The following is a 6000-nucleotide window of genomic DNA, read 5'->3' as shown; positions in this document are numbered from 1 at the left end:
CAAATCACCAAATAGGGACCCCGGCACCCTGACAAGGTCGCCGAGGATGGGCGGCGGGCTGGGCCTCCGGGGCTCGTGACCGGCGGCGGCGGGGTGGTGTGCGTAGGATGCGCTCCCGGGCCTCGCCTGGCAGCTGGGGACAATCCAAAGGGAAGCCACTTCGGCACACACAACGGCACCACCTGGGTTAGCAGCTTCCAATGGATTGATTCCCGGGAGCAGGTGCCACCAGGCAACTTCCGGTTTCTTCTTCACCTCCTCGGAACCCGCCTACAACGCGGCCCTCTTCCCCGCCCAGCCTACTTCCTTCTCCCGGCCCCGCCCCTGGCCCCTCCTCCCCACTTCAGACCCCTCCTCCCCACCTCAGGCCCCTCCCCCTAGTCCGCCCTCAGGCCCCGCCCCTCATCCCCCTCCCCCCCTCCCCGTTCCATTCAATTGTTGGATTGTCGGCTCTGCACTCCCACCGGCGGCCGGCAGGGGGCGGGGTTCGAGCGTGGATTTCCCCGGCGTCCCCTGGGCAGGGACAGGCGCGGAGCGGAGCGGTCGGGTGGACGCGCGGACTCCAGGTCGCGAGCGGGCGGGCGGCTGCGACGCGGCGTTGGGTCGCGCTCGGCGGGGAGGCCGCGGCCGCATCAGCGCTGACGTGGGGCGACGTGGGCCGGCGGCTGTCCCGGTGGGGCTCGTCGTCCCACCTCCTCGCGTCCGTAAGCAGTGACGAGGTTCGCTACGTAAATCGCTTTGCTGCGGGTAAGTGGCGCGCCGGCCGGCGGGACCCGCGGGGCCTGAGGCGGCGGCGCCGGAGCGGGGGCGGGGCGGGGCGGAGCGGAGCGGGTAGCCTGGGGCCGTTTGCCCCGCGCACCTCAAGGGCTTTTTCCGAGGGGCCGCCGCTCCGGCTCCTGAGAGGGGAGGGCAGGCGGGCGACGCGGATCGGTCGGCTTCGCTCGCTCGCTGGAGCCGCCGCCCCCGATCCTCGCGACCCGAGACAGACCGAGCGGTGCTTTTGGAAGGCACGCCACCTTCCTTCCCCGTGCCCCGCTGGCGCCGGGACCAGCCAGCCCGGCGACCGCGGTCCCGACCGCGGACTCAGAGGGACGAGCGTCCTCGGACATCTTCACCGCTCTCCCCGCCGGACCCGGATCCCTAGTGTGAGCCGCTTCCCTCCCTGCGCGGCTCGGGCAGCGGCGGTCGGCCGGCCAGTGGATGAGCGATGCCGCCGGGCGGAACCAGCTCGGCCCACACCGCTGGCCCCGTAACCGAGCGGCTCACCCAAGCGGCTTCCGAACACCTCTGGCTTCCCCGCCGCATTCGCCGGGCTCCTGGGAGTGCAGCCACCCTCCCTGGAAGTAAACACAAACCGAGATGCGCAGGGCTGAGGTCCAAGGTGAAGACTGTTAGAAGACAGGAAGGTCGTGTTCTCTGGTTGTTCCCCTGTGGGTACCACATCTTTGGCCTAGTCTCCATGCTGCTTTTGAATAACAAGCTGCTTTCTCCTCGTAAGTCACAGTCTTTGAATCTTTGAACTTAAAAGGAACTTTTTCCCACTCAGTTCAGTTCAGTCGCTCAGTTGTGTCCGACTCTTTGCAACCCCGTGGACTGCAGCACGCCAGGCTTCCCTGTCTATCACCAACTCCCGGAGCCTACTCAAACTTATGTCCATCGTGTCGGTGATGCCATCCAGCCTTCTCATCCTCTATCGTCTCCTTGTCCTCCCGCCTTCAATCTTTCCCAGCATCAGGGTCTTTTCCAGCGAGTCAGTTCTCGCATCAGGTGGTCAAAGTATTGTAGTTTCAGTTTCAGCGTCATTCCTTCCAATGAATATTCAGGACTGATTTTCTTTTAGGATTGACTGCTTGGCTCTCCTTGCAGTCCAAGGGACTCTCTAGAGTCTTCTCCAACACCACAGTTCAAAAGCATCAGTTCTTCGGTGCTCAGCTTTCCACTACAGAAAGGCAATCTGCAAACAATGTGTTTTGGCCTTTTTATAAGAAGTAGTAAAAATACTGATGTCTAAAGAGCTACTTGGTGATCCAGACATAGTTTTTGAGAAGATATTTCAATGGGTTTGATCCTGGATAAGTAAACATTGAGAGCATTGTCATGTTAAGTGATGGTAATGACAGACATTTTTGGTGCATCTGTAAAATAGTTAAGAGTAAGCTAATGCTTGCGCAATTACTTGCTCTTCAATCTGAAGTTGCTTCGGTGAGTGTGAAGTTGTAATTACACGGATGTTTTGTGTACACATTTTGTAAGAGTGTATGAATAAATTTTTATTGAATGTGTAAACAAAGAGGAGCACTTTAGTCTTTCTGTTTCCCTGTTGCCCCAGAAGCTTTCCTGAAATCTGGTGAATTTAACAAATTCCAGATTCCATAGACTAGTTTCCTACTGACATAAATCATTGTATGATTAAAATATGAAATCATGTTTAGAATTATGGACATTTTATGAATAGTAGGAAAGAGTTTCAGGTTAACATACAAAAGGAGTCCTGAGTGAATCTTTTATCAGTATAAACATATATTCCTGATCCTGTTTTCTCCACCATTGTGTTCTCTACAAGTTAATATTGGGCCAGTTCAACTGGGGAATGTGCTCAAATATCTTGGCCTATTTAGATAAACTTTGAAAAATAAAACTCAACAATGCAAACACTTAACAACTGCACCTTTGATGTTTTGACATGCAATCAGTATTGGTCATTAAGTAAATAAACCTGAAATGTCATTGAATCCTGTTAACTGTTTCTACTTAATGGGACTGCTCTTGACCCATATAAAAGTCAACTTTGAGAAGAGTTAGGATCCTACCTTGAATCCAGTTTCAATATTATCAGTACAGGTATATACATTGTAAAAATATAGATTTCAGGGGAGGTGTTTCTCATCCATTGTACATTTGTAGATAACTTTGAAGAAACTGAGTTATACATTTTAAATAATTTTGTTAATTCCCTTTTAAAGCACACAAAGTATGTAAAATACTTTTTACCATGAGAATTGTACAATAAACAGTGCCCTGTTTTTAAATCTTTCATTCATGGGTTTTCTTTTAATGTTGCCATAGGATATCCAGTAGAAAATAAGAATGAAGAGAATAACCTAAGGATGACATTACTGGGGATTTATCTTAATATAACTCATGAAGACAAGTTGAGTCTTACGATGTAATTCAGTTATAGTAAATTTTAAAAATATCTATTTTGCAAATCTCTTGACTGACCATCCCAGGAGCATTACAGGAAATTACTGGCAAGATGCATGCAAAACAGTTTTGAAAAGAAGCATGGGCTGGTAAGGTTATTTGGAACTGTTTAAAATAACTGTCTCACTGGTGAGGAAGGATGCTTGCCTCCAAGAAAACCTTACTAGCAACTTGTGAGGCTCTCCTGAAGTCTCTCTCCCCAAATGAGAAGCAGCTTCACGCACACTTTCTGAACAGTGAACAGGCCAGTGAAATGTCAAAATGAAATCCTGCTAAATTTTAACAGCGAGGTTCATGTGATTCTAATATTTTTACTTTTGAGGATTCCTGAAAATAAACTCAGTTTCTTAAAAGTTATCTTAGTGAACGTTTTTGTTTTTGTTTAAACTCAGCAGACTTAAAATTAGAACATCCTAACTCAGAATGTCAAATGTCATAGAGTTTTGTTCACATTATCAAACAGCTTCAATTTTTTTCCCACTGGTAGCACAAAAATTATTTTTTCCACCTAGAAATGCTTAATAATTTATAGCATAGCATTGATTATCATGAAAGTTTCCAGCTCTGGCATTGGGACAGCTATGTATCATGCATAAAGACACTTGGGATGCTTTTTCATTTGTTAAAATTATCAGAGGAGTGAAGTTTAACTTATTTAGACATGTGTCTGCACTTGGACACTAATTTTGTTCATATATGCAAGATAGGACCAAGCTGAGTGTCACAACATTGAAATTCATTTCTATAAACTGTAGCTAATTCCAGTGTCTTACCTACTCTTGCCCTGATTTACTAGTTAGTGGTCAATGCAGTTGTACTTTATATGTAGGTAGGTGTTTTGAAATATACCTAAGGTGCGGCAATGGAGCATGCTGTTGAAAAACCCTACAGTGATTATTAGTCAAGCAATAACTTCCCCCAAAGATTGAAAGTTTTGTTTTGTTTCATGAACTGGGGCTATGGCAGGGAAGGGAGCCATGATTACTTGTATTTCATTTTTCATTTCCTCCTTAGCAGCAGATTCTGCTGTTCATTGACTGAAATAGACAAAAGCAGGCACCGGGGGGGGGGAATGAATTGACAATGAGATGCTTGAGTAATTTTTAATCCTCTGGTGATTTTAGTAAAGAGTTAATATTTCTTAAATAATAATAGGTATCTGAGGTGGCTCTATGGTAAAGAATCTGCCTGCCGATGCAGGAGACATGGGTTCAGTCCCTGGGTTGAGAAGATCCCCTGGAGGAGGAAATGGCAACCCACTCCAGTATCCTTGCCTGGGAAATTCCATGGAAAGGGGGAGCCTGGCGACCTGCAGTCCATGAATCACAGAGTCTGACACAACTGAGTGAGCATGCATACACATGTATAATAGGTATCTGGAGGAATTAAACTGGGTGGTCTTGAATCTGTATTAGAATCCTGCTTGATCTTCTGGGTGATTCATGTTCAAAATAGTGAAGACAGTATTTACAAGTGTTTCAAATAATTATTTACAAAAACTATTCCTGATCACTTGTATTTTTACAGAGAAATGTAAAAATTGTTATTTGAAACTTATTCTAATTTTGCTCACAAAGATTACAAAAAGTTAAAAGTGGCATGATTTCCTGTTACTACTGTATTTTTTGTTTTTCCTGTACTCATCTTCACCTAAAAATATGTAATAATCATAGGCTCATCCCTGACAACTTCACATATATGGCTTTTGGTAATTGAAGTTGACTCTTGAACAACATGGGGGTTAGAGGCGCCAACCCCTGAATATCCCCATATACTTTTTGACTCCCCTAAAACTTAACTGCTAATAGTCTGTTATTGACCAGGAGCCTCACCAATAACATAAACAGTCAATTGAAATGTATTTTGTATGTTATATGTATTATATACTATATTCTTAAAATAAAGAAAAGAAAATGTTATTAAGAAAACCATAAGGAAGAGAAACATTTATAGGACTGTACTGTATTTATCAGTACTATAAATTGACAAGAGGAATCATTTGTTAGTACATCAATACTATCTTAGATGATACAAATCACTGTAGCTATTATATGTATTCCTAACACTAGACATCAAAAATGAAAAGATAGTATGAAAAGAAATTTTGTTTCATTTATAGATATAATGATTCATGCAATGACAGTGGCACAGTAGCCTAGGCTATACACTAATGAATGAATGAATCCTTATAGAAATTTATGGCGTATAACATTACAGTCATTTATAATACAGTATTGGAAGCATTGTTACATTAAAAAACAAAACACTCACCTGTCATGACAGTTTTTCCAATTATGAGAGTGAGGCATACTGTATGGTCATGTAACCCTCTGAAAGTTATGAAACAGTAAGAAAACTAATACATTGTATTAAGTGCCTACCGCTCACCTTATGCCTATGTTCAGCTAGATTAGAATCTCCGTATATTTTATGCATTCATGACATACCTTTTTAAAAAAATATATTTTCAGTATTTGTAGGCTATGAGTTTCACCTGAGAGTTTTTTCAAATTGTTGCCTCTTTCCCCCAGATTTCCAATATATCTTTTGAAAAGAATCCGCATATAGGTGGACCCACGCTCTTTCAATCCTGTATTGTTTAAAGGTCAACCATACTTCTCTTTTCTAGCTAGCCTGCCCTTCCCCAACTTTTTAATTGACTTGGTTGAGAAGAACCAGCTTTACGTTATGAACTTCATAGTCTTCTCCAGTCTTCTTCCAAACCTTACTGTTGCTACTTAAATCATAGTTAACCTGTGAGGGTCTCCTACTTTCCCGAAGAGATAAAATCTTTCT

General features: G+C 44.5%; 1 protein-coding gene across 4 annotated transcripts in view; it reads left to right on the top strand.

Moving 5' to 3' along the window:
* The first annotated feature begins 609 nt into the window (after positions 1 to 609).
* Positions 610 to 6000, top strand: part of CREM (cAMP responsive element modulator) — a 64717-nt gene continuing 59326 nt past the window's right edge. For all 4 annotated transcript variants that reach the window (XM_065921032.1, XM_065921033.1, XM_065921031.1 and 1 more), the window contains exon 1: positions 610 to 747. The gene's annotated coding sequence lies outside the window, so the exon portion shown is untranslated. The remainder of the gene's footprint in view (positions 748 to 6000) is intronic.

The sequence above is a fragment of the Muntiacus reevesi genome, chromosome 2 (genome assembly GCF_963930625.1).
Source record: "Muntiacus reevesi chromosome 2, mMunRee1.1, whole genome shotgun sequence".
Taxonomy (NCBI): domain Eukaryota; kingdom Metazoa; phylum Chordata; class Mammalia; order Artiodactyla; family Cervidae; genus Muntiacus; species Muntiacus reevesi.
Note: the sequence above shows the minus strand (reverse complement) of the source record. Positions and strands in the feature narration are given on the sequence as shown.